The 10,630-nt window shown below is 41.1% G+C and overlaps 1 pseudogene; it reads right to left on the reverse strand.

The window, feature by feature from the left end:
* Positions 1-500: 500 nt before the first annotated feature.
* On the reverse strand, positions 501-1,046 carry LOC135322831 (small ribosomal subunit protein uS8-like; annotated as a pseudogene).
* Between the last annotated feature and the right edge of the window lie 9,584 nt (positions 1,047-10,630).

Consider the following 10,630-nt stretch of genomic DNA (forward strand, 5'->3'; position numbering starts at 1 on the left):
GAGCACAACATTCTGTGGAACAGAATGTGAATGATGCCCCTTGGAGTCGTGCCACCACCCTGAACCAATCTGCTGGAGCCTGGAGGCAGAGTCCTATTGTGAGAACCAGGCAGTGGGTGCTCTGCTCCGGGCATCGTGTGGATTGTGGGTGGTCGGGGGAGGTGGAGTTGCAGGAAGGGGAAGTTACCGTGTAAGAGGGAATTACTGGGTGCTCAGGTGGCAAGCTCCCTGATGTTCATTACAAGAATGATATACTGATTTTAACTATGTTAGATCAGGGGTAGGCAAACTATGGCCCACAGGCCAAATCCAGTCTGCCCCTGGCTTTTGTAAATACAGTTTAATTGGAACACAGTCATGCCCATTTGTTTGCTTGTTGTCTGTGCCGCTCATTTTCTGTACTGGCAGAGTCAAGCAGTTGCAGCAGGAATCGTACAGTTCACAAAGCTACAATATTTACTGGCTGGCCCATTAGAGAAAAAGTTTGTTGAACCCTGTATTCAACCCCTGCTGCTCAAAATGAGGTTCCCAAGCCAGCAATCTCAGCATCGCCTGGGAGCTTGTCAGACTTCCACTTGGAACTTCTGATTCAGAACCTGCTTTTTTCACCCCCTCCAGTTGAGGCATTTTATTTCCATGTATGTATTATATCTCTAGAAAAAGAACCCCAAGATCCCCCACCCCCACTATATTTTTGTCTTGCTTCTTTATGGTCCACGATGCCAGCTGAGGTTATCGGTGTAATGAAACTGAACTGACAGGATGGGAGAGGCTCATTCTGCCAGTTTTCTAGATCTTTGAGTTGTGCATCGAATCTAGGGCTGATCGCCACACTTGTGTAACCTGCCCGTAAAGTTCACAACAATTTTCCCAGCTCTGTGATCAACACTGGTTTTAGATTGGCCAATATAACCATGCTTCATTATCACAGTTAGAAACTGCAGGACAGTGGCTTTGGAGCACAGCCTAATAACCTAGCGTTTACCTCTCTTTTTGGCATTGTTAATGCACTTGAGAGTATCAGCCGGGACATTCATGTGCACCATTATGACGGCACAGAAGGATGGCAGACAGAACTTGCTTTTTAACAAGGTCCCCAGGTGATTTAGTGGCACATTAAGGTCTGAGAAGCACTATATTAAACTCCTCAGTGGGCACAATCAATACTATTGAAACTTTGGTTTCACATAAGCCCCATTTAGCCCGTAGGACATGATGCAATCTCCCAGGCATGTTAGACTCCCAGGCGTGTTAGTCCCACTATCTGTAGATTTGATGCAGGGTTTGTTTGTTTGTTTGTTTTTGGACTGTGTCTGGGCAGAGTATCATTACAGTCAGCCAGAATCAGCCCAGACAAAGGTTTGTTAGGTAACTGCTCATTCATTCAATTATAACAAATATTTATCAAGGGCCTACTCTGTGCCAGGCCTTGAACTACAAATGGTGAACAAATTGGCACAGTCTCATAGTGTTGTGGGGCTTTCACACATCATCTCATTTAATTCTTCCTATAACTTATGAGGTGGAGATTTCAATCCCCGTGAGGAAACTGAAACTCAGAGGTTAATGACTTGATCAAAGTCATGTGGCTGGTGAGTGGCAGAGCTGAACACTGAACCTATGTCTACCTGACACCACAGTTTATGCTTTTTCCTGTGCAGCCCTGTTAGGCACGATTCTAGGAGGTTATAATCTAAATTAGTCTACAGCCAGAGAGCCAGTGCTTCATAGAGAAGAAACAGAGTATTCTTATCTCCCACGTCCCAAATACAGCCAAGATGATGCTGCAAGATTGGGGAAGGCTGGAGACTAGAGGACCTTCTCTTCAAAGTGACAGACTTGCCTGCCACCTTTATCTGTGAGAGAGACAGATAACTTTGGTTTAATTACTTCTTCCAGACACTTGGGATGAGGCATTCACCTAAGATCTTAGAGTAAGACAAGAGAAGCACTAACCTGGGGAGAAAACAGATCAGGGTTAATGCTTCCTCCTCCAAGTGACTCTGAGGATGAATCCCATTCACTTGGGGACCCTGCCTTTCTAACTCTCCTCCCACCTGTTCCATATGTCCACTCCACTGACCCAGCCCTTCTTCCTTGCTTTGCTCCTCCCTCATTCGATCATGTCCTCTCGAACTTCTGTTCTGAGACCTACAAATACACCTCTCCTATATATCTGTATCCTCAGCTGGAGGAGATAGATGAGGTGGGGAGATGGTGGTGTGAGAATTGGGAAGGATCACAATGGAGAGAGGTCTTGGGCTGGACCTAGGTAGTGAGGAGAGAGAGATGAGTTTGAGGAAATGGCTGTTTAGGGGAAGGAGGAGGGAAGTGCAGGAATGACAGGCATGGAGTAGGATGCTTTCTGATGGAGCAGGAGGAAGAAGATGGCAGTGAAAAGCTTGCAGGGTTGAACCAAAAACATCAGCAAGATTATCATCCCAATAAGATCCCAATTGCATCTCAATAAGAGCAACCTTGTGAGACAGGTACTATTGTTATCTCTGGTTTATTATAAAGACAACTGAGAAATAGAGGGGTTGGGTAAATGGTTCCAGATCACATGGTTGTAAGTGGTGGAAACAAAATTGAAACAGGCAGGCTGGCTTCAAAACCATGCTCTTATCTACCATTTTATACTGCCTCATAAGAGCATCTCACTGAAAACAAAAAGACATATTTCTCTTCATGTATCTCTGGTCCTGGACTAGCTTGCTTGTCTGCATTTCAAGCAATGCATTTGTATTTTATTAATAAGCAGAAATTAATAAACAGCTCAGTTCATCTTCACAACCTAAATCAAAGCACTGAACATAAACAGGTTTTTTCTAAAAGGAAAACTGTCAGAATTAACATCTGAATGTCATAAATTATTGGCTTTGTTTTTCTAGCTGATTTCTGGTTCAAACTGAGGAAGAATTTATTCTGACACTGTTACAACCTTTATGTATCTTGATTTTAGCAACTATTAGCAAGCAAATAGCTTGTAGCCTTAAAGTCATACAAGGTTCCCTGGGAGGTGGTAAGGATTAATCAGATCAAATGTAAGAAGGACTTTAAACAGTTCAGCCCCTTCAGCATCAATGAGCAGTTCTGGTGTGTTGGGAGCAAGGAGGACAAAGAACAGGGCATCAGCTCTGAGCTGTTCCAAGTGGGCCAGGCAGACCTGTAATTAGAAAGGTTAGCTTCAGGTTAGCATGATGAAGCCTCTAGGAGCTGGAGCAAAGGGAGTGGAAGGAGGGAGTACAAACTGTACCTGGGCTTGAGGGAAGGCTTTGCTGATGGGGCAGGAGGAGGACCCTCTGTCTTAGTCTGGGTTCCCCTAGGTAGCCTCTGAGAAAGCACAAGTTTATTTGAGGGTAATCCCAAGAAGGATGATGAGGGAGTAGGAAAGTGAGACAGGGAGGGTAAGAAAGCCAATAAAAGGTTCATTAATGAGAGGGTTACAGCTATGATCAACTGGGGCTCCATCCTGCTGGGTACCCTCTGAGGGGATGTGTAGAATGTACCTCCGAATTGTCCCACCAAAAGATGAGGAAGCTGGGGTATTTTCCACCAACTGCCACTCCACGTTGGTTGAGGATTGCTCCTGATGGTGCTAATTCCCTATCCTCCCAGCCTACTTCATGCATGGGCCAAGAGTCCTCATGCAGCCAGATAAAGCCTTCAGGCTGAGAGATGCCGTGTCTGAAGCAAAAGCCATCCATTGTCTTCAGAAGCTGCAGGTGCCTCTAAGCTGGACCAAGGGCATATGGATGGAGCAGCAATATCTTCTGTTACACCCCCAATAAGTATTTGAATGAATAAATAGCTATGAATCCAAAAATGAGGATGTTGACATTTAAGCTGGGTCAAGGAACCGAAACTGAGTGCAGTGAGGCCAGGGTGGAGAAGGTAGGACTGGCTGCTGCAATGGAAAGACATATTTTAGGTTCAGATGAACATGGATTTAAATCTCAGCTCTTATTTCCCGAGTGACCTTAAACATGACATTTAAGCTCAGTTTTCTCCTTTGTAAAATGAGAATAACAGTACCTACTTCATAAGTTGCTGTCAGGATTAAAATGAGTAGACTGTAAAGTTCCTGGCATGTACTAGGTGTTCCATACATAGTGGCCAGGATTACAGCAGGCGGTCACAAAATGGCACCTACAACTTTAATCCCTGGGAGCAGGACTGATATAAGTGCATGTTTAATTTGGGGAGCTAGGGGGCTATGTCTAGGGCACAGTGGCCTGTTGAATTGGCTAGAGGCTAGAAATATGGTGCCTCCCCTTCACTTCTCACTGCTGTATTCAGCCTTTGCTTCCACCAGCTACCAACACTGCTCTAAGGCCCGCTACCCCAAGTTAACAGTCTATTTCAAAAGGCCCTTTCTCCCCAGCTTTACAAAATTAAGAAATATTGCTGCATGCAAAAGAGAATAGAAAATAAAATAATGAACCCTCATACGTCCACTACCCAGCTAAAGAAATAAATTATTACAATATGTGAAGCCCTCTTGTATCCCTTTCTTCTCCCAATCTTCCTTCTCTTTTTCCAGAGGTAACCAAATTCTAGAGTGAATTTAGTATTTAATATTCACATGTATATTTTTATAATCTTACTACTTAAGTATACCAAAATAATGTTTGATACTATTTTACATATATTCAAACTTTATGTAAATAGTATCATACTATACTTATTCTTCTAAAACTTGCTTTTTTCATTCAACATTCTAGTTTTGAGATTTACCTACATTGAAATATTTCCTGTCCTTGATGACCTTAGTTTTTTGAGAAGCACTGGTCAGGTTTTCTTGCAGAATGTCCCTCAGTTTGAGTTTGCCTGATGTTTTCTCATGGTTAGAGTGGGGTCATTGGTTTTGGGGAGAAAGACCACAGAGGTAAAGCACCATTCTCATCACATCATATCACGGGTACATGTTATTAACATGACTTACACTGATGATGTTAACCTTTTTAAAAATTAACAAAAAATTGTTTTATTTTATTTTATTCTGTTTTTAAATGGAAGTATAGTCAGTTACAACATATCAACTTCTGGTGTACAGCATAATATTTCAGTTATACATATATATACATATATTCATTTTCATGTTCTTTTTCATTATAGGTTACTATAAGATATTGAATGTAGCTCCCTGTGCTATACAGAGGAAATTTATTTATTTTTTATCATTTTATATTTAGTAGTTAATATTTGCAAATCTTGAGCTCCCGATTTATCCTTTCCCACCCCCTTCCCTCCTCCAGTAACTATAAGTTGTTTATTGTGTCTGTGAGACTGTTTCTGTTTTGTAGATAAGTTCATTAGTGTCTTCTTTTTTCTTCTTTCTTTTTTTTTAGTTCCACATAGAAGTGATATCATATGGTATTTTTCTTTCTCTTTCTGGCTTTCTTCACTTAGAATGATGATCTCCAGATCCATCCATGTTGTTACAAATGGCATTATTTAATTCTTTTTTATGGCTGAGTAGTATTCCATTGTATAACTATACCACAGCTTCTTTGTGATGATATTAACCTTGATCACCTAGCTGAGTTAGTATTTGACAGATTTCTTCACTGTAAAATTGTATCCTGCCCTCTACCCCCACCAACCCTTTCTGGGTGCGTTTAAAAATTTTAAATGGAATGAAAAAAATGAAATAAAGCTTCATTAAATGCCATGGAGGAAAAAAAACTATATTCTTGTAATTTAGATTAACTCACTTTATTGACCAGAAGATTGTCACTAAGAAATTGACATCCCTTTTTATCTATTAATATTTTAATGTCTGGGCTTATTTGATCTTATTATCCTGGTTTTAACTGTACCTATATGCTGATGACACATAAATCTTTCCCAATCCTAACCTCGCCCCAGATCTGCCACTTCATGAATTCAGGCTCCTGCTAAATATTTCCCTTCCATGCCTTAGAGACACTTCAAATTAAAAAAACCTCAGACTGAGTTTTTCGCATCCTTTCCATCACTCCCACGTCTCCTCCTTCAGTGTTCTCTAGCTTGGTAAATGGCACCATGTCTACCCATTTGCCCAAGTCATAAATCCACCTTCCACCTTGTAGCCTGAATGATCTTTCTAAAACATAAACCTGTCTATAGCACCACCTCCATGGTTATCTAATCTCATTCTAGGCTTCTGTTTCCCTCTTTGGTCTCATCTCTTGCCACTCCCAGCCTGTCCTTTACCCTCCACGAATAACAAAGGCATGTGGTTCTTTGCATGTGCCCTGTGGTTTTATGCCTCTGTGTTTTTGTTCTGGCTGTTACTCTGCCTGGAAGAGTCCCCTCCTCTACCTCTGCCCACTATCATCTTATTCTTCAAGACTCAGCCTGAACGCTTCCTCTCTGTAAGCCTTAAGGCAACTTACCCTATTCAGTCTTTCCCACTAGATTGTGACTCCTGAGGGTAGGGACCATATATGATTCATCATTGTACCTGCCCCAGCTCAGCATAGTGCCTGCCAGTCAGACTGAAGAGACTCAGAAAATGTTTGTGATCAAGCCATATTTCCACTGTGCTCCCAAGACACTTAGAGCAGTCATTACCTCTTCTCATAATTATTAGTCAAAATGTCTGAATCATCCTAAAGGCCTTGTGTTTAGAATACAGTAGGTGCTTAATAAGTGTCTGTTTTTTAAAAAGTGTCTGTTGAATCAATGTTCAGAGCAGGAACATTAAAAACTGAATTGCTCTTTTCATGACTCTTCAACAAAACTTCGGCCAAACCATACTAAGGGAAGTTTGGTCTTCTTTGTCAAGAAAGTATTACCTGATCTACTCAAGTACATAAGAAATGCATAGCTGAAAATGGTGTAAAATGGCTAAATAGGAAACATGAGCATCACTGGGTGAAAAAATTTAAAGCTGGATTATTTCTCATAAATGTAATGTTACAAAATAGGCATCAATTTCCCTTGGCCAGCTACAGTAATAAGATAAGTATTAATAAGATAGTATTACTCCTATGCCTAAAGCATTACTGTTCAGAAAAAGTAAAAAGGTAACTGAAATGTTGCAAAATCCAGCAACTGAAATCAGGAGGGCTCCAAGAGTTGGGTCTAAAAGAGACTGGGATTTAAGCACCCAGAAAAGGAAAGGCGGGGCATGAATGGGAGGAGATGAGGATCGAAGTGATGTAAGACTAAGTGAAAGAAAGTCTGGCAATCAGGAGAGGCAGGAAATAGTTTGACAGTGGAAAGCGCCTGGCAAGTAAAATGAGAACCTGGCAAGGGAGGGACAGGTGACGAATCAATTACAACAGATCTCGCCTGCCATTGTCTAGGCTTCGGAAGTAAGTTGATGAGGTTTGGATTTAATAAATATTAAAATTCTAAGAACACTTAAGAACTGCTGAGGGAGACTGTGAAACAATCAGCATATGAGTAGATTTCTAAGGCGAGACTAGACACCCATCTATTATGGATGGTTTGAGACCAACATATCCATCCTGCTACTGCAGAGAGAATTTAATGACCCTGTAGGCCTTCTTTTCAAACTTCTGAAAGGCTGGGGTGGGCAGGGAGGGAGGTTAAATGGTGTTAACGTTCATTCTGCTGTTTTATTACAGATTCCCTGCTATAATTATTGTATTAATTCAGGTACAATTGACAAGCAGTTTCTCTCTAAACAAAAGAAGCAATTTAATTGTTGGTCTTTATATGAACATTGCTGTCCAATCTTCATATACAGTCATTGCCCTACACTTACGTACCCACAACGCAGTAAAATTCCACTTGATAGGTTTATTTGGAATTTGCAGTAATTTGAACAGGGTCTGAGTTAAAGTTGAACTTTGCTTAGCAAACCCCTTCCATCACAGATTAAAATTCAGATTTTAAACAAAATTTGGGAGTACATAGGGTGACAAGTTTCCTTGAACACTTTTAAAGCACTGTGTTGTGATAGGAAAGTAAAGTGATGGTTGCCCTCTGCAACGGCATTTTAGGGGAGATTGTCTGCTGTGTTTGTGTTTGCCTCCCTGCTAGACTCTGAACTCCATGAGGGCGGGGGCTTTGGCTTGTTACAAGATGTTTCCCACCATTCAGTCCAGGCTGGCACATAAAGGGTGTATGGTGAGTTTTCTGAATAAATCAACCAGTCAATGGAAAACCTGCTGGGATTTGGAAGTCCTGTATTAGAACATGATGAGAACTACTTTATTATAGGGAGTTTTACTTAGGTTTATATCCAGTTTCTACCAATTACTGAGAAATGTGTGATCGAGGACCTGCCACTCAATGTCAGAGCCTCAGTTTTCTTGTCTGTAAAGTAAGGATAGTGGTAGCACCTATGACATAGATTATTGTGAGGATTCAGGGAGATAATGCTGTGCCCTACCAGATACCATGTCTTGGATAAAACAGTCTCTTAACCTCTGACACATGGAGCAGGATAATTCCTTGTCGTGGGCACTGTTCTGTGCATTGTAGGATGTTCAGCAGCATCTCTAGCTTCTACCCTTAGATGCCAGTAGCACACTCCCCCCTGTTATGACAGCCAAAATTGTCTGCTGATTTGCCAGATGTCTCCTGGGAGTTAAAGTCACCGCTGGTTCAGAACAACTGCTATAAAATTATAGTAATTGATGTGTTATTGGTACAAGGAAAAATAGATCCATGGAACAGAAGGGAGAGACCTAAAATAGACTCCTGGATGTACGGAATGTGATATATGACAGACATGGAGTTACATATCAGTGGAGAGGAGATAGGCTGTTTACTAAATGGTGCTGGAGCAATTGAAAAAATTACAATTGTATCTCATATCATTCGTAAAAACTTTTAGAATAAAATATGGGAGAATATCTTCATTGTTTCAGGGTAAGGAGGATTTTTTAAACAGGGCACAGAAAGCACAAGACATGAAGGAGATGGTTTAGACCTTTTACACTAAAAATTATGTACATCAATGGAATCATAAACAAAGTGAAAATCTAAATGGCAAATAGGAAGAAATTACTGATCTGATATCCAACAAAAGATATGTATTTAGAATATGATGATGAACTACCAAATCAACACCCAAACGCTGGCTGTGTTAGTTTCCTAGTCATGCTGTAGCAAATTACCACAGACTGAGTAGTTTAAAACAACAGAAAAATACCTTTATAGTTCTGGAGGCTAGAAGTCCAAGATAAAGTATCAGAAGGGCTAGTTCCTTCTGGAGGCTATAAGGGAGAATTGTTCCATGTCTCTCTCCTAGCTTTTGGTGGTTGCCAGCAATCCTTGGCATTTCTTGGCTTGTAGCTGCATCACTCCAATCTCTGTCTCTGTTTTCACATGTTCTTCTTCCCTGTGTCTCTGTCTGTGTCTTAACATGGGCTTCTTGGGACACCAATCATTATGTTTAGGGTCTACCCTAATCTAGTATGACTTCATTTTAGCTTGATCACATCAGCAAAGACCCTGCCTCCAAACAAGATCACTTTCTGAGGTTCTGGTGGACATGGATTTTTGAAGTACACTATTCAACACAGTACAGTCTACCCTTTGAACCCCCAAGTTCACATATGTACCATGTGCAAAATATCTTTATCCCATCCTAACATCCCCCCAAATCTTAACTCTTTCTACCATCAACTCTAAGTCCCAAATCTCATCTAACTACCAGTTTAGAAAGTCCCAGATCTTATGATCTAAATCTTCTAAATCCAGTATGGGTCAAACTCTGGGTATGTTCCATGATGGGACAAAATTCCTCTCCATCTGTGGACCTGTGAAGCTAGGAAAACAAGCTGCCTGATTCCAAAATACAAGGGTGGGATAGGCATAGGAGAGACACTCCTATTCTGAAAGGGAGAAATGGAAAGAATAAAGGAGTCACTGGTCTCAAGCAAATTCAAAAGCTAGCAGGGCAAAGACCATTAGGTTTCAAGGCTTGAGAATCATTTTCTATGGCTCCATCTTCCCTCTGAGCCCAAGGAGGTCTCTTCAGCCGCTGCCTCTGGGCCTGTCTCTCTGGCCTCTGCCTCTGTGTCCAATGTGCTGCCCTTGTAATCATTCTTCCTTTTACTTGAAGCATAGTACTTATTTGTAGCTGAGTAATTCTGGCAGCTCATTTCCTGCCTTTAGTGTCCCTGAAGTCCTACAGCTTTCCTTCACTTCTCTCTGTCTCTGTCCCTTTAGTCCAGGTGAGCAGTATTTCTGCTGATAGAGCATGCTCAGAAACGTCTGTTAGTCTTCTGTGTATGTCAAGGGGATCCATGCCGTTACACAAGAGGGTTCTCCACAGATCCCTCCAGGATAACCCATCTCTATTCCTGGATTATGCTGAGGTGGTTGATTAGATCTGTAAGTCACACATCTAATCTCTACAGTGGTTTGTCCAGCCACACCCTCGCTTCTGTTTCCAAAGCATACATATTATCTGAATATACTGAGAATTTTCCAAATCATCAAGTGTTGGTTATTTTTTGTTTAACAGTTCTTTCCTCAATTTCTCTTTTTCTTCTTACATTTTACTGTAAGCAACAAGGAGAAATCAGGTCACACCTTCCATGCTTTTTGTGGAAATCTCTTGAGCTAAATACCCAAGTTCATTGTTTACAGTTTCTGCTTTCCACTCAACAGTAAAACACAATTCAGCCAAGTTCTTTGCCACTTTATAATGAAGATTGTC

Source organism: Camelus dromedarius, chromosome 14 (genome assembly GCF_036321535.1).
Source record: "Camelus dromedarius isolate mCamDro1 chromosome 14, mCamDro1.pat, whole genome shotgun sequence".
In the NCBI taxonomy this organism is placed as follows: Eukaryota; Metazoa; Chordata; class Mammalia; order Artiodactyla; family Camelidae; genus Camelus; species Camelus dromedarius.